Source organism: Mustela putorius, unplaced genomic scaffold (genome assembly GCF_011764305.1).
Source record: "Mustela putorius furo isolate JIRA1106 unplaced genomic scaffold, ASM1176430v1.1 tig00003942_pilon_pilon_pilon, whole genome shotgun sequence".
NCBI lineage: Eukaryota > Metazoa > Chordata > Mammalia > Carnivora > Mustelidae > Mustela > Mustela putorius.
This window is the reverse complement of record NW_025422087.1, coordinates 4573563-4595484: the sequence shown is the minus strand read 5'-3', so window position 1 is coordinate 4595484 and position 21922 is coordinate 4573563. Positions and strand designations below refer to the sequence as shown.

The following is a 21922-nucleotide window of genomic DNA, read 5'->3' as shown; positions in this document are numbered from 1 at the left end:
CTGAGAGCCCTAAATGCAAGGTGCATTCAAACTTCCTCATCAACTCTTTTCTGTCGGTCTCTGTCAGATATTCACAAAAAAGACTGGGGCAGAGCAGGGGACCTGAGGGTGTTCCCTCCAGTGACACGCAGGCACAAAATCCTGCCCACTTGCCTGACATTTCTTTCCTGCCCTAAAGACCAAAGAGAAGAATCAGGGTTTCTAAGGAAGGAATAGAAGTAAAAGCTGTCTGATTCTGGGGCTGGGGAAGAACTCTGTCCAGGCAGTTGATCTTGAAAACAGAAGCAGTAACTCACTGCTGTTGGAGGAGGGGTAGGAAACCCTCCAAGCCCATTCCAGACAAAGGTACTGAGGACTGAGTGGAAGTGAGAGCCAATTTCCCAGGGGAAGGGTCATAAAACTATTGAAGCTGGGGGGAGGGGGGGTGGGAGAAGGGGGGTGGGGCTATGGACATTGGGGAGGGTATGTGCTTTGGTGAGTGCTGTGAAGTGTGTAAACCTGGCGATTCACAGACCTGTAACTCTGGGGATAAAAATATATGTTTATAAAAAATAAAAAAAAAACTATTGAAGCTAAGGTCTTGTATTGACACAAAGCAGAGGTCTGCTACCCTTGGGAGAGGGAGAGGGAGCTCTCACCCACCCAAGACCACCCACAAATACACTGCAAAGTTGTCTACCCTTGGGAATGGGTACAAGAATACTGAGAAAGCCCTACCTCCAAGGTTCAAGTGCATAGGGCCTTCCTAAGACTACAGATACACCTGGTAATCCAAGAACTTGCCCCTTTGCCTACCATTAACCTCACTGAGTAACAAGTGGCAGCCATGTATCCCTGAGGGAAGGGGAAGAGCATAGAAGAGAGACTCCCTCTGTGGCTCAGGTGTGCAAAACACTGAAAGCAAACAACCTGGCAGCTCAGTCCCCACCCTACATGCAGGTGCTTTACCTGGGTACTCTGAAACACGTACAGTATTGTGGGTAACTACAGTAACAACAAAATATTTTTATAGTAGTAGAAGAACTGTCAACCCAGACTTTTATATCCAGTGAAGCCATCTTTTAGGAATGGAGGTAAAATTAACCCATTCTCAGATGAAGGGAAATTCAGGTAATTGTCAACAGATATTCTCTAAAAGAAATGCTAAAGTTCCTTAGGCTGAAGAAATGATACCAGCAAGGAAATGGAATCCAGGAATGAAGGAGAAACAACTGGAGTGATAAATATCTGGGCAAAAAATACAATAGGTGACTTTTTCCCTCCAAAGTTCTTTAAAATATTTATGACTGTTGAGGGATGCCTGGGTGGCTCAACCAGTTAAGTGTCTGCCTTCAGCTCAGGTCATGATCCCGGGGTCCTGGGATCAAGGCTCACATTGGGCTCTCTGCTCAGTGGGGAGTCTGCTTCTTCCTCTTAGTCTCTAAAATAAAATAAAATAAAAATAAAATATTTTTGACTGTTGAAAACAAAAATTTATACATTATGTAGGAGGGTAATTTCAGTATATGTAGATAGAATTCATACAACAACTATAAAACAGAGGGGAGAGAATAAAGGAATCAATTTTTGTAAGCCTTCCACATTTTATTTGGAGTGCTAAAATTAGCTCTAAACTAAAAAGGTACATAAAAATCTTACAGCAATCACTAAGAATATAAAGAGAGAGGCGAGAGGCCAATAAATAAATTAAAACAGAGGCACCTGAGTGGTACAGCTGGTTAAGCATCTGACTCTAGGTTTTGGCTCAGGTCATGATCATAGTTGTGAGACTGAGCTCTGTCAGGCTCTGTGCTCATTGTGGAGTCTGCTTCAGATTCTCTCTCCCTCTGCCCCTCCCACTCATGTTCTCTCTCTCTCTCTCTCTCTGTTTCTAAAATAAATAAATCTATGAAAAATTTAATTAATTAAAATAGAATACTAAAAAAAGGTTTAGGTAATCCAGAATAAGACAGGGAAAAAAGGAACAGAGGAACAAGAATTTGAAGAGGCAAATAATAATATGGCCTATGTAAATCCAATTATATTAATACATTAAAATATTGAAGATAAGGCATCTAAGAATGCCAATTAAAAACTAGTGTCAAGTTGGATTAAAAACAACTGCATGCCATCTTATAAGAAATGCACTGTGAATATGATGATAATGACATTAAAAATAGAAAGATGGGAAGAGTTAGTCCACGTAAACACCATTATGAAATGTTGAGATGACTGTATTAATATCAGACAAAAGAAACTCAGAACAATGAAAATTACCTGAGATAAAGAAGGACATTACAGGGGTACCTGGGTGGCTCAGTGTCTGCCTTTGGCTCAGGTCATGATCCCAGGATCCTGGGATGGAGCCCAGTGTCAGGCTCCCTGCTCAGTGGGGAGTCTGCTTCTCCCTCTGCCAATCCCCTTGCTTATGCTCTCTCTCTCTCAAACAAATAAATAAAATCTTTTCAAAAAGAGAGAGACATTACATAATAATAAATGTTAATTTTCTAAGGCAATGTAACAACCCCATATGTGTATGAACTAAAAAACACAGTTCCAAAATAAATGAGGCTTAAAGAAGAAATAGCCAGGTCTGCACTTAGAGTTAGAGACTCAATACTTTCCTTTGTTCTATTTGATAGAACAAACAGATAGACCATCAATATGCATAGAGAAGACGTGAACAATGAATGCAACCTATCTGACATTTCCAAGTACTATACCCAAAAACAGAACACATATACTTTGCGAGTTCACATGGAACTTTCACTGAGACAGACCATGTTCTGTGCTCCAAGACTTACCTTAAATTTAAAGAAATTGAAATTATTCAAAGTATGTTCTCTGACCATAATGTAATAAAACTAAAAATTAATAGCTGAAAAATCCCCACATATTTTGAAATTAAACAACATGCTGCTAAAAACAGAACACATAAATCAGGAATATATTTCAAGAGAATTTCAACAAATTTTTGAACCAAATGAAACTTAAAATACAACATATCAAAATTTGTGGGATACAGCCAAACCAGTGTTTAAAGAGAAATGTATAGCATTAAGTGCTCACATTAGAAAAGTCAAATTAAACCTATTCCTAGCATAAGAAAGGAATTAATAAAATGAAGAAATCAATGGAATTGAAAACAGAAAAATACTAGAGAAAATCAATGAAATAAGAAATGGATTCTTTGAAATAATATTAAAGTTGATAAATCCCTAGACACATTAAGAAAAAAATGAAGATACAAATTACTGATCTCAGGAATAAAAGAGGTGACATCACTATGTGTCTTACAGATATTAAAAGAATAGTAACAAAATTAGGAACAATGTTATTCTAATACATTTCATGACTTATATGAAATGGACAAATTCCTTGAAAGACGTAAACTCTCAAAAGTCACTCAAGAAGAAACATCATTGAATAGCCCTATATCTAGTAAACAAATTAAATTTATAGTTCACATTCTTTTTAATTGACAGAGAGATGCACAAGTAAGCAGAGCAGCAGGCAGAGGGAAAGAGAAGCAGACTCTCTGCTGAGCAGAGAGCCCGATGCAGGGCTCAATCCCAGGACCCTGGAATCGTGACCTGAGCTGAAGGCAGCCGCTTAACCAACTGAGCCAACCAGGCACCCCTATAGTTCACCTTCTTCCTACAAAAACCATCCCAGACCCAGATAACTTCCCTGATAACTTCCACCAAATATTTAAGGAAGAAATAATACCAATTCTACACAAGTTCTTTCCTAAAGGCAGAGGAGGAGGGATCACTTCTCAATTCATATAATGACACTATTCTGATACCAAAACATGATAAGAGCATCACAAGGAAGCTACAAACCAATATCCCTCATGAACACCGGTGCAAAAATCTTGAGCAAGATACTAGCAAATGAAATCCAGCAAGAGAGGATGTCTTACACTCTTACAGACAAGGAAGTATTTTAAGACTACAGGAGACATTTGAAAAGGGCACAGGAAATGCCTTAAAAGAGTTCCCACTGGTCAAACTTGGGACAGGTTTGAACATCAAAAAGAATAATAACAGTAATGTTTTATTGTGTATGGAATAAGAAAGAACATGTGAGCTTAATACTGACACTAAAATAAAAGTACAGGAATAAAAGGGTTTCTTTACAAAAGCACACTAGCTGGTCAGTATAGATGGAATCCCAGCAAGTCTCAGGGTAGTAACTGCTCCAAGGAGATCACGAATGACTGCTGAAATAATTGAGCAAAATGTTCTTGGATACTGGATATTCACAGGGTGATGAGGTATCATCCTGCAGATTAATTATAAATTACAAAGATTTAAAAGAATTTTTACATTGGAGAGTTCTGGCAGATGACAACACAAAACAAGTAACCAAATTTATCAGTCATTGCTTCCAAAATACTGTATCATGCACCATCCCTAAACTCAATGACTTACAAATCATAGTCATTTATTTTGCTAATTCACATATCTGTGAGTTGGCTGGCTTTTGGCTGATCTAGGCTGGGCTTGGCGAGGTGGTTCTGCTGATCTTGGCTGGGCTCATTCAATTATAGCAGGGCAGACAGGGAGCTCTGCTCTAGGCTTGGCTGAGGCAGTTCTGATCACACGTGTCTTTTCCTACTCCTGGACCCAGCAGCCTGGTCCAGACATATTCTCATAGCAATAGCAGATGTACAAGAGAGCAGGTCCAACCACATTAACACTTCCAAAGTTGTTTTTTTTTTTTTTTTTAAGATTTTTGTCTTTTTTTATGTGACAGATCACAAGTAAGCAGAGAGAGAGCGAGAAAGAGAGAGAGAGAGAGAGGAGGAAGCAGGCTCCCCGCCGAGCAGAGAGCCCAATGTGGGGCTCGATCCCAGGACCCTGGGATCATGACCTGAGCCGAAGGCAGAGGCTTTAACCCACTGAGCCACCCAGACACTTCCAAAGTTTTTGTGTCATATCTGTTAACATCCCACTGGCCAGAGCAAGTCACATGGCTGAGCCTAGGAGCGGGAAATTAATTACACCTTACCGTCTCCATGGGATGGTGCTGGAAAATTATGTTTGACTTTGGTTTAATTAAAAGTTGAGGGAAAAGGAGGGGATGGAATTCAGAGATGCTAAGATCTCTTTGGGAGCTCACATTTTAGGATTGAACCAAATGGCTCTTTTCCCAGGAATGGGGCAAACAAGAAGGGAGATGGGCATAGAGCATGGGTTTTTTGCCCGCTTCAGGTCACTGGGGTGGCTGGAATGGTCCTGTCAATAATGCATCAGAAGTGCCCCTACCTGCAGCCTTAATCTCACTTAAGTTATCAGAGAAAAAAATATTCATTATATTTTATAAATACATAACCACTCACAACATATTCACATATTCATTCAGTATGTCATTTACAATTCAGAGTAATCATAGTGGTGTATTTTAAATCAAGCAGAGGAAGATACATAATAAATGCATGTATTTTTAGAAGCCTGGTTCAGTTTCATGGAAAAAAAAAAAAACATATAGCCGAGGGACATAATTGGAAAAGAGATGTAATTCAGTCGAGGCCAGAAAATTTAATTCATTCTAATATGTGTAAAAGAACAACACGGTGGCTAGAGATTTCTAACTTCATTTCACGTGATTCATAGGCTGACTCATTTCAGTGTGCTGCCAACATCAGGGATGGATTCTGAGGTGGCAAGGTGCTGCCCCATAATATAAGAATGAATAAAAATTCACATCACAGGTTCTATTATGAGGCTGTTGGTCTCTGCGGAACTGCATACGCAACCTCAGAGGAGACATTTGGGCAGCGGCGGGGAAGGGAGAAGTAGCCTGCTTAAAATGAAGCCTCACAGGGTTCCTGGATGGCTCAGTGGGTTAAGCCTCTGCCTTCAGCTCAGGTCCTGATCTCAGGAATTGGGCTAAGCCCTGAATTTGGCTCTCTGCTTGGCGGGGAGCCTGCTTCCCTACCTCTCTGCCTACTTGCGATCTCTCTCTCTCTCTGTCAAACAAATAAATAAAATCTGAAAAAAAAAAATGAAGCCTCATGTGTCTGAAATGGAATATTACGGACTCTAAAAATAGGTGCTAAGTAACCACTCTGTCAGGAAATGATGTATCACAAAGTTAAGCTTTCCGCTTAGGGAATGTAAAAGGACTTTTCTTTTTCTCCGTTGTGTTCTGTCTTACGGGGGAAAGAGTGCCTCTCAGAAAGAGAACTCAAAATCTGTACACGGGGATTCTGTACCTTCTTCATTCATAGCATTTTATTATTATTTTTTTAATGAGATGTTTTCGGATCCTTGAGCCGACAGTAGAGTCTCTGTTATATTCTTGGACCAGGGTTCTGGGGACCGGATGCCTATGAAGCCAAGGCCTTCACAACAAAATACCCACACCCCAGCCTCACCCTCACCTTCAACCGGTGCTTTTATCAGGTAAGTATTGCTGAATTATTCCTTTGAATTACAGATCATCCAAACGTAAGCCATGGCCAACGCTGACAGGAAAGGGAAGGGGTGTGGGTAAAAAGGATTGGGCAAAGGGAAGCATTATGGACTGAATTACGTACCCTCCTCCCCAAAATGCGTATGTGACACCTTAAGCCCCCATGTGGCTGTAGTTGAAGATGGAGCCTTTAAAGAAGTAATTAAGGTTAAATGAGGTTTAAGAGTGGGGCCCTAACTCAACAGAATTGTTGTCCTTATAAGAAGAAGGGACACCAGGACACTGGGATAGAGAAGAGGTCACGTGAGGACTTAGCAAGAAGGTGCCATCTGTGAGCCAAGGAGAGAAGCCTCCAGAGAACCAAACCTACCAACATACGCAACCTTAGAGGAGACATCTGGGCAGCGGGGAAGGGAGAAGTAGCCTGCTAAAATGAAGCCTCACAGGGTTCCTGGGTGGCTCAGTGGGTTAAGCCTCTGCCTTCAGCTCAGGTCCTGATCTCAGGAATTGGGCTAAGCCCTGAATTTGGCTCTCTGCTTGGTGGGGAGCCTGCTTCCCTACCTCTCTGCCTACTTGATCTTGGATCTCCAAACTCAGAACTGGGTACATGCCTGTGGTTTAAGCCCCCCAGTATGTGACAGTTTGCTATGGCAGCCAGAGCAGACTAACATAGGAAGTAGCACTTATTATTCATGCACTGGGTGGTGAACCCTAGGATAAACACTCAATACATGTCATTAACTTAATCCTTTAACAGGCCTGTGAGCTGGGTAAAAGTAGCTCAGAGGGCAGGAGCTTGCTCAAGGTCACAGAATGGCAGACTCTCTATTGGACCTCATGTCTACTCGATTTCAAAGCTCAAACTGTTTTTACTGCATTAGAGGTTCTCAAATATTGGTATGCTTCAGGATCATCTAGGGAGCTTGTTAAAAGTTCAGAGGCCTCTATCCCACCCAAGATTACTGAATGAGCTTGAGGCAGAGGACCCAGGCTTCTGTATTTTTAATAAGTTCCCCAGGGAAGGCTGGCACCACCCCACCCCCACCCCGCCCAACACCTAGTTCATGTGGCTATGTGAGGAAGAGTTTGCTGTCTGGTGGTTTTTCAATGCTGCATGGGGAGACCAGCAGCTGTCTAAGACCAATAAAGCTTGTTTAGCATCTTTCTCAACCTCTCAACTTCACAGGAACTCCAGAAGCTATAATTTTCATGAGCTTTTATTGGGGGAGGGTTGGTTTCCAGCAATGTCAATTTAAAATGCAAAAATCCACTCTGAATTGACACATGACCTTGGGTAATCACCTATACTGATGGTCCTTGATTTGCTGAGGTTGTCTTACTCTACAGTTTGGGCTATTCATGCTATGACTCAGAATTTTTAACATGGCCATTTCTGTGTTTTCTGACCTATTTGCTGCTGTCAGCCACATCCACTGCAACAAAGTTTCAGCAGGACAAAAATGCCAAATTGTTTTGGAAAGCTAATAACTGCTCCTTAATTCTTAATGTTTTATGAATTTGGAATTCTGTTTACTGTATTCCCATAAAGTTTAGTGCACCCATGGTTATTTCAGGCCACTGAATTATTATTTTGTGCAGGGAACCAGACAAATACCAGATATTCCTTCCCTGACAAGGCTTCCTGAACTGTCTAATTAGTTTCAAGGAGAAAGATACTCACTTGTACAAGCCAGCCCATTATTTTCTTAACATCAAGGAATATCCTTTCTCAGCATATGTCATCCCTGAAGCTGTGGATTTGCAGGGCTGTCTCACCATCAGACAGGAACATAATTTGCTTCTGCGTGGTATTTCCGAGGCCCGATTTCTTATTTCTTGTCCACTATTTTAAGAATGCGATGAATTCAGAAACTCAGTTTGGCTTCAAGGATTGTTAGCTATTTCCTAACTGTCCCTCTAGGGAAGGAGGAAGTAAGAAGAACGGAGAAGGCAAAAATCAATAGAGTCTGCGTGAATTAGCTCTCTCCCTCCATCAGACACCATGCACCTGAGTGAAGTGCAATCATGGTGTAGCAGAAGCCAGTGGGCATCAAAGTGCCAATCAAGCGCAGGTGTGAGGCTATGCGGGGCTCGGGCAGAGGCAGCCACAGGGAAGAGCTGACTTTCCGCTTTCTCGAAGCTCTTCTTTGCCAGGAGGAAACAATTACAGGAAGAACGTTGCTCCTCCAAAGAGTCTCTACAGAGAACAGCTTGCAGCACCTGGAAGAAAAATAGGCTCTGCTAAAGGAATCTATGTTAAGGGCACGGAACTATGCACCTTAAAATGTTGAACGTTACGGTATGTAGATTATTATACCCCGTTTAAAAGAGAGGCTGTAACTGGGGTGCCTGGGTGGCTCAGTGGATTAAAGCCTCTGCCTTCGGCTCAGGTCATGATCCTAGGGTCCTGGGATGGAGCCCTACATCGGGCTCTCTGCTCAGCAGGGAGCCTGCTTCCTCCTCTCTCTTTCTCTGTGCCTGCCTCTCTGCCTACTTGTAATCTCTGTCAAATAAATAAATAAAATCTTAAAAAAAATAAAAAAGAAAGGCTGTACCAGAAAAGAAAATACATTAAGGGATTTTGCTTTATATACACAAAACAGGAAGAGAGAAGTGTGAGGGAAGAGTAAGGAGACACACAGACAGACAGACATACACACATACACACATACACACATACACACACACACACACACGCATGAGCACGCACGCACAAGGAACCTGGAAGTGCCAGAAGACTGGACACCTGGCTCTCCACTCACTGTTTGCATATAGTATGTGTTTACATATCCCCTGCCACGTGTGGCAACTCTTACCTTATGTCAGGGGATTCTTATTCCTATAGAGTCAAAGGACAAAGAGCTTTGTCCCAAAGGCAGCCACAAAATGACAGGCTCCAGGATTTGACTAGCATTATTTATTGATTTGACTTATATTATCACTAATTTGACCTATATCTTCTGTTAGTACCCATAGGATAAAAGGGGACCCCTCTTTAGGCTGGATCATGGGACCACAGCCTTGCTCTCTTCCTCTGTGACCCATGCTTCCCTCAGCAGTGGCTCACCAAACTCATGACCCTTATGAAAAGCTACTTCACCTTAATTATAAACTAGTCACATTCACAGCATCTTTGGGCTCAGCTTCGGTCATAAAACCAGCCTCTTTGCTTAGCTTTGTCCTGTGTATGCCTAGGTCATTCAGGTTCCACTTCTCAGTCACCAGCCCTCGAGCCAAGGCATATGCTGGTCCTTCAGGCACAAGTGACCTAAAAGGTTCTAAGGACCCCATCTTGGGACCTCTGCCTACCTTGTTCCCTCACTTTCAATGTCCTGGCAAATCAGTGGGCACACAGTCTATGGCAAGTTTAACCAGTCATGGTTCTCTTCAAATATTTTCCTACTAAGGTCATAGCTGTCTCTCTCTCTCTCATTCAAGTTTTCCTTGCAGACATTCCTGTCTCTTCTAACCCAGGGCATCAGTCTTTTCTTCTTGCTGAACATAAGTGATCAATGCCCAGGACATTACACTTAACATTAAATTACATTTATACATATGTAAATATATGCATATATATGTATATGTACATATATGTAAATATATGCACATATATGTGTATATACATATATATATATGAAATGGTCTGGGAGGAGATACATAGAGCCAGAAAGAGTGAGTATCTCTGAGAAGGGGAGTGAAGCTAGAACAGGGGTCCAAGAGGAACTACTACTTGGTCTTTGCTATTTGTTTTTATGTGTATCTTTATAATTTTTAAATTAGCATGAAATGTTTGATGAGTGAAAAAAATTTTTAATTGCATGAAATAATTCTTGCCTGAAGCTAAGAAAAGGGGACACAGACATAAATAACTTAAGAGGATCAAATTAGCTCCCCAAGCCCTCATATTTGAGTCTACTTTTCTTAAAAATAATACACTGTGCAGTAGTAAGGATATGCAAAAAAAAAACAAACATAAAGAAGGTAATGATCCCAAGTCGTCCTCATTTAACTTAAGAAAACAAAGACTGCCAATACAATGAAAGTGTCCCCCCTACAACCTCTTCCTTGTCACCGCTACTCAACAATTACAAGAGAAGCAAGAACTACTTGTCATTCCATGACCAACATAGTAACTGATGTAGGAGCTGGCCTAAGTTTTGCAGATGGGAATTCCAGAAAATGCTTCTCAGGAAGCAGAGAGAAGAGATTTGAGCAAAGCCCTGGGCTGATTTGTTATCGTTTTGTGTTATCTGTATAATGCTCTCTTCCTTTGGCAAGAAGATATTAGTTGGGAGGATGTCTGAATCAAAGTCAGCAACAAGCTCTGTGGGCAGCAGCCCCCGCACCATGACTGGCCCTGCTCCCTGGGAACATGTTTTCCATGATCACTGTGTCCGCCGTGCCCATGGTAATGAGGAGTTGGCTGTCATCCACTCATTTTGCGTGTACGTCACGGCAGGCCACCTAATCAACATTCCACCGGAAGGCGGCTCTGTGACCCTGCAGTTGAATGACACTGTTGCTTTCCAAAAACAGTAAATCAAAGGAAATAGAGATTGCTGGTGAATGAAACCTTTTATGTTCTTTTTTATTAGCACTTGAAGTTGGGTTTTCTCCAGTATCTTTTTAGGGTCTGCAAACTCAAGTGTGATGGATATGTCTTTGGAAATTTGTGACGTAATTAAAGACTCTGTCCCCTCTGGATCACCTGCTGGTGGTTACAGGTGTTTTTCATCTTCTTTTTCTTTCAGTGGAGTTGATGAAGCCCAAGCTGATTTTACGTAAAGGATGCTCGCAAAGAATGGATGTAAGTGAGAACCACTTCTCCTAAGAGTGAAGATTCTGTTTCTGATCATTCTAACCATCACTCCCCCTATTTGGGGGGCCAGTTATTATTTCCAGCTTTCTTTGTTGTTCGTTTTCCTAAAAGAAATATAATTTAAATAATGCTAAGTACATTAATTTACAGCATGCAAGTGCCTGGTGATAAGGCTTTTAGTTCCCCTCAACTTTATAACTGTATCTAGGCCATAACATAAATTGCCTGAAAAGTACCTAGTGCTCTGCCAGTTGGCAGCATCGGCTTTACATGTCAATTTGAAAAAGTTTAGATGTAAAGCTATGACATACTCATACCAGAATGATCCCTGTTATGTTCCCATAATTAAAGAGAGGTGTTCACTAGGTCTGTCTTATCCATCCATCATGGAGTCAGAATGGGGAATGGAAGTGGCTCATTGATCAAAATATCAGAATTAGATTGATCTTGGTTCAGATCTCTTCCCTTAACACCATCCAGAGAGTTACTAACTTTGAAAATTAAGAAGACACACACAAAAATCAGGTGAACAACTGAAACATTATTCTTTCTATCTATCATCTATCTATCTGTCAGTCTGTCTATCATCTATATATCTCTATCTGGAATCATAATAATGACATGAATAATCATATACATCTTACTATGTAACTTACTAAAAGTTATGTAACTTACTAAAGTTATATAACTTACTAAATTTACTTAACTAACTTACTAAAAGTTAACTTAAATATAGCCAAATAACCAGATATACCACAATTTCAAATAACAGTTATGAAGAATGGTCCTGTCCCCCGCCTGCCCCTGTCCCTGGCGTAGGGAAGCCCTTGCCAGGGCACAAGACAATGGGGTCCGGCTGCAATAATCCTTTTCCTTCACCTTCCTAATTAAGTGTGTCTGATCCACTTCTCAGTCTCATCCAAATTTTATGCTGATGTGGTCATAACATTTGTCCTAACAAATCAGATAATATTAATGAGCTGTAATTATTTTACCCTCATTTTATAGACAAAAAATGAGGCCAGAGATGCTCTGACTTGCCCAAGATCCTGTTAGTCAGTGGTGAAGTCAGAGGTAGAATTCCAAATTCCTAGCCCCAGTGCACTATGCTTCACCCCAGAACACTCTTATCTTATAAGACTGAAAGATACTAATTAAGAAAACACTAATTAATGCTGCACTATGGGGAACTCCCAACAGTACATTAAGGAACATCAAGAGAAAACATATCCTTGAGTAGACCTCATCTTTGACATCACGGATCTTCTTTGAGACAGTAAAATCACAGTCTTAGGATGTTTTTAGTGAGGATCAACACTTGCTAAAAGACTGTTTCAGTGAATCGCAGAAACTCTGAAGTCCTGTGGATTTTGTACCATGTTTGGATTTGCCATCAATTTCTCAGTGACTGTGTTAGCATTTCAAGCCAGCTGGGGATAGGCCAGAAAATGAGAAAATTAGCTAGAAGCATCCAATGCCCTTGATTTAATAGCTGCTTTCATGGAGCTAACATCAGGCTCGTTTTTGACCAGTCATGATTAATTCTTGCAATGATTCAGTTCTCTTTTGCCGCGGCTTGTCTAAAATACTTGGCTTGCATAATCATCTGTCAGAACTTTACTGGTGAAAAAAAAAAAAGACTAAGACAACTAACTAATATAAAGGAAACTTTGTAGCCACCTCCACAGAATGAAGTTAAGCTCAGGACCCCGCTTCGCCTTCACCCTGAACTGGACTAGTGCTCATGGAGTTCAACTGTGCAAGCAGAGCAGACATGTAATCCTATCCAACTGAAGCTAACTGTCCTTTTCCCGTTGAGAGATGGTACCCCAGAAGCAGTTACAGTAGGCTGAGCTGGCCATTGCTCCAGAGGCAATGGGTTGATTGAGCCCCTCAGCCGCACTTTGCAAGACAGTTCACGAGAGGGAAAGATTATACCTCTACTTTAACATAATAAGGTTTTCGATGGGATGGAGTGGGTATACCCTCTTTGGTTTTATTCCTACGGTGTCTAAAGCTGGTCCTAATTCTATCTAGACTCCAGGGAGTGATCAGGGCTAGACCCCCTGTCTCTTGCAGGCTAACAGGGCTCTGGAAGATTCGTGAGGTGCCGCCCCCTGCATGGCTGGGTCCCTGGGATACAGTGCGGAGGTGTGGTGTTGGCATTTTCCACGGCACTGAAGCCGAAAGTCTACAGATCTTCTGAAGAGGACAGAGGGCTGACCAGAAAAGAGGGCTTAAGTTTACAGATTCCTATTCGAAGCCCACAGTCTTCCTGTAGATGAAGGGATTTAAATATACAGTGTGCATGAGACAGGCCATACTGTCCTGCGACCTCAAAAATAAATCCAGCCATCTTCAACCTCCAAGAGATAGCTTTGCAAGATGAAACACTTCTGGGGATGTTGTACAACAGCATGCATATGCTTCATTCACAATATTGAACTCTATACTTGAAAATGATTAGGATAATACATTTTGCTATTTTCATTACAATGAAACTTTAAATATTAAAAATAAGTCTCTTGGATGACCACTTTCAATTTCATTCACCTCCCTCGAGGTGCCATCTGCTTATTTATTTGATGCAACTATTTTTCTATGTGTTTACATACACACTTACATAAATAAAAAGGAATAAACAATTTGTGTGGATTTTTAAATTTAACATATATTACATTGCATGGCATATATTTTCATCAATCTGCTTTTTTCATAATGCTGGTATATATTGATCCAGCTTTTTTTTTTTTTTAAATTGCTACACCAACCCACAGTGTAGGAGTATAATATATTTAACCACACTACTTTTAATGGACATTAATGGTTTCTAATTTTTGTACTGTAACAATATCTCTTTAAGCTTATGTGAGAATATTTCTCTATACTAGATAGCTAGAAATGCATTTTTGGATCACTGGGTATGTGTATTTAACATTTTATACCACTGTGTTGCTATCCAAAACAGCTGAACCATCCACAGTTCAGGAAAATCCATTTCCCCACTTCCTCATTAACGCTTGCTATTATCAGTCTCTCCAATTTTTGCCAAACTGATGGTTGGAAACAATAGCTCATTCCTGTTTGATTTTCGTCTTTCTGAATGCTATTGAAATTGAAGATTTTTTCATTTAGTTGTTGGTCATTTGTGTGTTTTTCTCGCAATTGTCTTCCCACATCCTTTGCCCACTGCCCATTTTTCTTTTGTGCTTTCTCTTACCAAGTTGTGCTTTCTCTTACCAATTACTCATATATTCATCTCTTGTCTTTTAGAATATGGGTTGCAGATACCTTGTGCACCATTTATTTTCCAACAACATTTATTGAATTATTTTTACTTGGTAAAAATATATCAAAATATCACTTTTGTCATTTACTAAACTCTTGTATATACATAGGTCTGATTCTGGACTCTGTCTTTCGGACTCTATATTTAAGAGATCTGTTTCCCTCACCCTTATGTCACATTTTGAAAATTACTATAGCTTATAATGTACTTTGATGCCTTCAATACTCTTCTTTTTCTGGTCTGGTGTATACTCTCTTTCAAATGAATTTTTGAAAATATTTGAGATGGGCTGGAAGATTTGGGCTGGGAAAAGGAGTTTTGGCTGATATTGCAATGGATTTACAGGTTAATTTGGGGACAGCTGACATTTTAAATATATTGAGTCATCCAAACTAGGAACATGATTTAACTCTCCTTTTATTCAAATGCTCCTTTTGGTCATTTAATAAAATGTAACAAGTCTTATATTTTGCTTACTGGGTTTATTCTTAAAAATTGTAGAAGCTTTGTTGGTGTTGTGAATGGAATTTTTTTTCAATTACATTTTCTAATTGCCTTTGGTTAGCATACAGGGAAGCTATTACTTTTGATATGCTGATTTTATATCCATCCACACAGATACATTTTTATTGGCTAAATGGGTTTTAATGTATTCTTTTGGATTTTATGAGTGTATAATCTGTCAAACTATGTCAAAGACATTTTTGTCTTCCCTTTCCAATATTTCTATTTCTTATCAAATTGGCTAAAGTCTTCCAGCACAATGAGTGGTACAGCAGCCTTTTGCTGCTGTTGTTCTTTTATACCTCTAATTTTTTGCCATTTGATATGGCATTTGCAGTAGATCTCTGGCACATATGCCTATGCAGACAGACTTCCAATAAGAAATTAATGGCATTCTGAAATAGCATAATCTGAGAAGAATTTGTTTATGAAGGGAATAGAGTTAATCCTCATCATTCATGATTCCATATTTGCAAATTCACCTGCTTGTTAAAATTTACTTGTAACTATAAAGTCAATACTTGTAGTGCTACCACACTAATTCAGACAGTGTAGAGTGGCAAAAAAAAATTTGTAACTGACATGCACCCTCCCAGCTGAAGCAGAACAAGGCGGCATTCTTCATTCTTGTTTTTGCTCTCCTGCTGCAAACAAGTGTCTTTTCACAGTCAACTTGGTGACACCTTTTTTGGATGTCTGTACTTTTGTTGACAATTTTGCTCTTTAAAAGGGCCCCCAAGCATAGTGTTGAAGTGCTGTCTAGTGTCCCTAAACACAGAACAGCTGCAATGTGCTGAGAAAATGTGTGTGTTCATTCAGGCATGAGCTATAATGTTGTTAGCCATGAGCTCAATGTTCATAAACCAACAGCATATATTAAATAAGGTGTCTTTAAAAAGAAAACAGATGTAAAACGTGGTTCTGTATTGATCAGCTGACAAAAATGTTGTGACCAGAGTTTTGCAGGACTCTACCCCTATATTTCCAGGGGGAGCAGTGGTTTAGTATTCCTAATTCAGTGTTCTCCGCAACTTTATAGAACAAGACTACTGTAAATAAAGAGAATCTGTATTTACAAAGATTTGGGTGCAAAGTACCCTAAAGGCTAGTGCAGCAACCCAGGTCTTAGAAGCAGCGACATTTTCATCAACGCTAAGTCAAAGAAAGGATGGAGGCAATGATTACCAGAACCCGGAGGGCAAGAGTCCTGGGTAGTCAAATGTCCTGAGAGGTATAGTGACAGCTCAGGTGACCTTGCAGGGATGGAAAGAGAGGAACACATCCCTTGACCTCACTCCTCTCCTTCCCTCAGACTTCTTGCTGATGTTCCTATGAGTCAATTTCAGCAGGAAAGCAGCAGATGCAGCAAGAGACCAGAAGTGTTCATCTTATCTACACAGATGAGTGAGGGCTGGACTTTAGGGCACAGAAAATACAGCAGATGATGTATCAACTGAAAGTGAGATCCTTATTTCTTAATTGGCTGCTGAGCTTTAAAAAAAAAAATTACAGGGTTACGTGGGCGGCACAATTGTTTAAGGGTCTGCCTTGAGTTCAGGTCATGATCCCAGAATCCTGGGATCAAGCCCTGCACTGGGGCTCCCAGCTCAGTGGGGAGTCTGCTTCTCTTTCCCTCTGCCCCTCCTCCCTGCGCCTGCTGTCTCTCTCTCTCAAATAAATAAAATCTCTAAAAAAAGTTTAGGATTACGGCTGAATTTTATCAAATTATTTTTCAGCAACTATAGTTTCTTCCATTACTCTGTTAAGGCTGTCAATTATATTAACACATTTTCTAATGTTAAGCTACCTTGTGTTACTAGGATAATTCAACTTGATCATCTTGCCTTATCCTTTAAATATACTGATTCAATTTGCTAATGTTTTAGATTTTCGCATGAATAATCACTCTAATTAATTTTCTTTTCATTTTTGTTATCTTGGTAAATCTAGCCTCCAAAAATTAAATTGGAAGGTTTCCATTTTTCCTAGACTCTGCAGTAGCTTTTATTACATGGGAATTATCTCTTCCTTGAAGATTTTTTAGAACTCATAACATTTTCTGGGGGTTTTCTTCTTATAGCTTTATCGGTTTCTTCTTCCCACTTCACTTTCTTCCCTTGTTTTTCTTTCTAACATTATTCTTTAATTGCCAGAATACATGCGATTGCTATAACATGCACAAAATTTCACAATATGTCTTCAAAATAATGAAGCTTCCCCAACTCTTGCTGTCATTATCACCCACTAAGATGACCATTATTGATTAATCTGGGTTTGTCCTATCCCATCTTCACAACACTCACAGATATACGGAAATAGTGTTTCTTCAAAAATAGAACACACTATTGCAACCTCCTTTATACCCCATAAAAATATATAATATATATCCCTTCAGCTAACAAAGTATAAGCCTCCTGTATATCTCATGAACTATATAAAATATACATCCCTCAGCTACCAGAGAAAATATAACTCATTTTTAATGGATACATAATATTCCATTGTACATATATAGCATGATTTGATCAAGCATTTCCCTCATTCCTTTACAGATGGAGAGTTAGGTTCTCTTTCTTTATCCTTCCTCCCTTTTTTCTTCCACCACAAATATTGCTTCTATAAATATCTTTATAGGCCAGTACTTCAGTTTCTATAGAATAGATCCCCAAAAAGGGCAAAGTCAGAGAGAATATAAATTAACGAGATGTAAAACAGGACTCAGTTTTCATCAGAGGTCCCAAGAATCTGAGAAAAAGGTTTCACATTCCACATGCCAACGGATATGCTGGGCTTGTAAAGGTGGTGGTGAAAGCTGGTTTGGAAGCCTTTTGGCCAACACCCCCACGTAACAGTCAGAAGTCGGGATAGGAGAGGCAGGGGCTGAAAGACAGTTTCTCTGGAGAGAGTTCTTGGACAGCAGTGGCACCATCCTTCTCGTCACCCCAAGGGAAGCAGTGCTGGCATGTCCTTCCCACTTCAAGCTAGTGATGGCTTTTGGGAGACCACTGTAAGGACTCTGTGTGTGTCCTCTGGACTATAACGTCATGATGAACTGGTTTCTGACACTTGACCCCAAATAATTCTGCAATGAAGAGGTTGCCTGCCATCTGCCCTGTGCCTTGTTTCCACTGATGGAGAGGACAAGAAAATGTGGGTGATTCCCGAGGACCAGATTTGGTGTGTGTAGGATAAGGGAAGCCTAGAGCATGTTTACACCCTGCTCAAAAGGTGCCTGTGAAGTCAGGGGAATCTTCAAACAGAATGTGGAAGGCACCAGTCAGGCTGAGGTAGATATTAAATATGGCCCATGCAAGTGGCCCTCTGCATACTGTAGAAGTAATGACTGGAGGTTCCTGGGGGCCAAACCCTGAGAAAGCGCTCCGTGGGAACAGAAACGTCAGCTCTAAGGCTCTACCAAGTCCAAAGCGCACCCATCCCTCCTTTTTAACAGCAAGTACCTAGACCAGCAATACCTCTCCTGACCTCCTCATCCTTACCTCCCCTTCCCTAACTCCTGCCTGGGCCAGGAGTGGAGGCATGCAGGGAAGCAGAGGAGAAGCCGGACCACCCTTCCTTTCCCTCTGCAACACCTGCTGGGTGCAGGGAGAAGCTTTGCACAAAATCCAGGGTTTTGACTTATCTGCAGGACTGAACATATTAAATGTTCTTAATAAAAGTGACCAGAGAGGCTTTTTTTCTTTTTAAGCGGGAAAAAAAGTTATTATGTAAACTACCTAAAATTTTAACTAGAGAGAAGGAAAAAAAAATCATAGCAGAGGTCTGAGGGGCCAAGGAGGGAAGAGAAACAAGTTTCTTTTTCTTGCTTCCTTTGGTGGCCTGCTTCTTTACTATTAGGGGCAGATGAGTTATCTAGTGGAGGAGACATTGCCACACTGCATAAGTTGTAGCAAACCACACACCTAGTGGCAAATCATGAGAATACTTCTTTCCCTGAACCTTTGCTAAGGCTACTTATCTCCTCTATCAAAACCTGGATGAAAAAAAATTCTGTTAATTTGCTGCTCTCAGCTCACAGATAAGATCAAGTTCATCACAAAAGGACAGCATTTGGAGGCTGGACTGGACGTTAGAAATCCCAAAACTGAGAGAGACAGAGGGCCTCTCAAAGACTCGAAGTGAATTGTCACTACCGTTTATTTAGTAGAAGAATTCTTAGCTCTGTGCCATTCACTGGACACAAGATTCTTCCTGAAAATTCACCTTTTAAAAGGAAAGATAATCTGCTATGACCCTAAAATTTCTGGCAATATGGTCTCATCATATCAAGATCACTGATTATAGTTACTGGTTCCCACAGGATGCATCTCAAATATTTGGTGCTTTGATGTGCACTAACGTCCAGATATATTTAATGAAATCTCACTGACTTCTTCTCATTTCACTTTTATTTTGTAGCTTTCCCTAATTTGAAACCTCCCAATTGTTCACTCTGAGAATCAAGGTAGGACCGTTTGTGGTTGGACAGATGACAAGTGTGAGGGCAAAATGGTCCCCAACACGCACAGCTTTGTATAAAAGCCAGTTGCATAAGAGGCTGCCATTACATACATATTTTCTGAAAAATGTATCTAGCTTAGTGAGTTTTATGACTTCATGGTGCATAATTTCAAAGCCATTCACCTGTGCCTAGAAGGCAGAAGGAGAAGACTTCCCCTACGACCTCCCACCCATGCCTTCCTCTTCCTGTGGATCAGAACATGCCAGCCAATTGGACCAGAAAAAGAAGAACAACCAGGGTAGATTTTTGAAGAGTAAAACATGTAATTATTTACTCTCCCACAGAGGAAATAAGAACCGACACACCACAAGACATAGCGTGGGTTTCTCCTTCTGCAAGAGCCTGACTCTTCTTAAGCCTGTGGTATATTACCTCTCTCTCCCCACAAACACAAATTCATCCCAGTGTAGCTGGTCTTAACTCAGCACGCGTTCTTAGGATTTCTTTATGTCTGACATCCAGGGAGACTGTATAGATTTTGTATGGATTTTAAAGATATTTTACACAACGCGCATGTTTACTACGCAATCTTCTCAGGTCAGCCTCCTTCCAATTAATAGCATATTATTATCACAGTTGAATTTGTCACATACACATTTCTCTCATATTATCTACTCTGCCTATGGCCAAAAGTTAAATCCCAAGTCCTGCTGCAGGAATATAAAATAAATAAAGCGATCCAATTGCTTCTGAGGGTCGTTCATTATGAATCCCATTAGCTGAGACACAGGTGGCCCATGATGGGGCTCATGGACTTTTCTAACTGAAGAAAACCATTTTAGTTTTCACAGAAATACAGTCACTGATAGAGCTTAAGAGTACACATCTACAAATGCGAACACCTTCCTCTCCCAGGGGTATTTATTCAATACCTGCTCCGTGTTCTTCCAGCTGGAAGCCAACCTTTGTTTCCTCACAGCCCATCTCAAACACGCTCTGTCTCTTGCAGGACGACCGTGCCCTCACTTCCGCCCCTCACTGTGGTAGGACACACACCGTACCTACAGCGCATGCCCCGCCAGCGCTCCCAGACACGGCTTGGGCGCCACGCACGTGCCCACGTGCCCACGTCTGCCCGCTCGTCATCCACGTCACCACGCTCTCTATCGCCTTGGCAGTCACTGCTGCCTGCTCACGCTTTCCTGATCTTGATCTTGAAATCACCTCCTTGTCTTCCGAGCTTGAAGGCGACTACCCTTCCCTCCCCTTCGCTTTACTTGGTAAGTCTCTACTCCCTTTATTCGTTTGTTTTGTTGTGAATTTCAGCAATGTTGTACAGCTTGTAAAAACGTCCACCGGAACCGTGCCGTCTGTGTGCAAAGCCCTCCACTGCATCTCTTACCGCCCCCCTGTCTCTCCCAGGAGCCACTGCTAACAGTTGTGCATTCTTATCAGTCATACTATGCAAACAAACGTCTGCTTTTGTAGAGGTCTTTTACCCTGATGGGAACCTTTACACAGTTCTGTGGATTGCTTGTTTCTTTTTTGTTGTTGTTTTCAAATCATTCGAAAAATGGAAATAATATAGAAGCATATGCTATACAACATAAAAGCCTCCCTTGTGGTATATTTCCCCATGAAGCCGAGTTATGTCATCATTCTGGGTCACACACACACACAAAGTGATAGAGAAAAAAAGTTCATTATCCAAAAAAGCCCATAAAACTATTTGAATCTTTATTGAAGTCCCTTTTTTTTGTCTCTGCAACTCCTTTCCTCTTTACACATGTGTGTATCTGTGCACACGTGCCTCCCTGCCCCCGCCCCCGAGTACTGATGGACATTCAGGTTCCTAGCTGATGACTAGCAGCACTGCAGTAAACAGCTTCATGAATATCCACCTTTGTGACATGTGACTACTCAGCAGCACAGATTTTCAGAAGTGAAAATGCTGTATTAGCATTTAAGTGACATGCATTTAAAATTATATTAGATCTTGCCAAATTGCTTCTCAAAACAATTTGGTATCTCACTAGCAGTGAAGGAGACTATCTTCACATCCACATGAACACGGTGCTACCAATCTTTGTGAAGTTTTTTCTTTCGCCAATCTCATACATTTAAAGAAGGATCCAGTTATTTAATTTGAATTTTTTCCTTCCTTTTTTTTTTAAGGTTTTAATTTATTTGACAGAGAGGTATCACAAGGAGGCAGAGCGACAGGCATAAGGAGAAGGAGAAGCAGGCTCTCCGCTGAACAGTGAGCCCAATGGGGGGCCTGATCTCAGGACCCTGGGATCATGACTTGAGCCAAAGGCAGCTGCTTACCCGACTGAGCCTCCCAGGTGCCCTTGAATTTTTTTTTCTTCTGTTCCATGTTTTACAAGTATTGTCAATCAGCCTATTGTTTACCTTTAATTTCACTTGTGATGCGCTTCACTGTAAGGAA

The 21922-nt window shown here is 40.8% G+C and overlaps 2 long non-coding RNA genes across 2 annotated transcripts in view; one reads left to right on the top strand and one right to left on the bottom strand.

Moving 5' to 3' along the window:
* The window catches only part of LOC106003938, a 35221-nt gene extending 14648 nt beyond the window's left edge, over nucleotides 1-20573 (bottom strand). Inside the window, exons 1-2 of the long non-coding RNA XR_001176709.2 lie at nucleotides 20406-20573; nucleotides 8084-8622 (exon numbers count right to left, since the gene is read on the bottom strand). This is a non-coding gene — a long non-coding RNA (uncharacterized LOC106003938). The remainder of the gene's footprint in view (nucleotides 1-8083; nucleotides 8623-20405) is intronic.
* LOC123389033 lies at nucleotides 6121-13920 on the top strand. Its single transcript, XR_006603565.1, has 4 exons — nucleotides 6121-6392; nucleotides 8543-8701; nucleotides 11154-11209; nucleotides 13301-13920. It is a non-coding gene; the product is annotated as an uncharacterized LOC123389033 (long non-coding RNA).
* Nucleotides 20574-21922: the final 1349 nt, after the last annotated feature.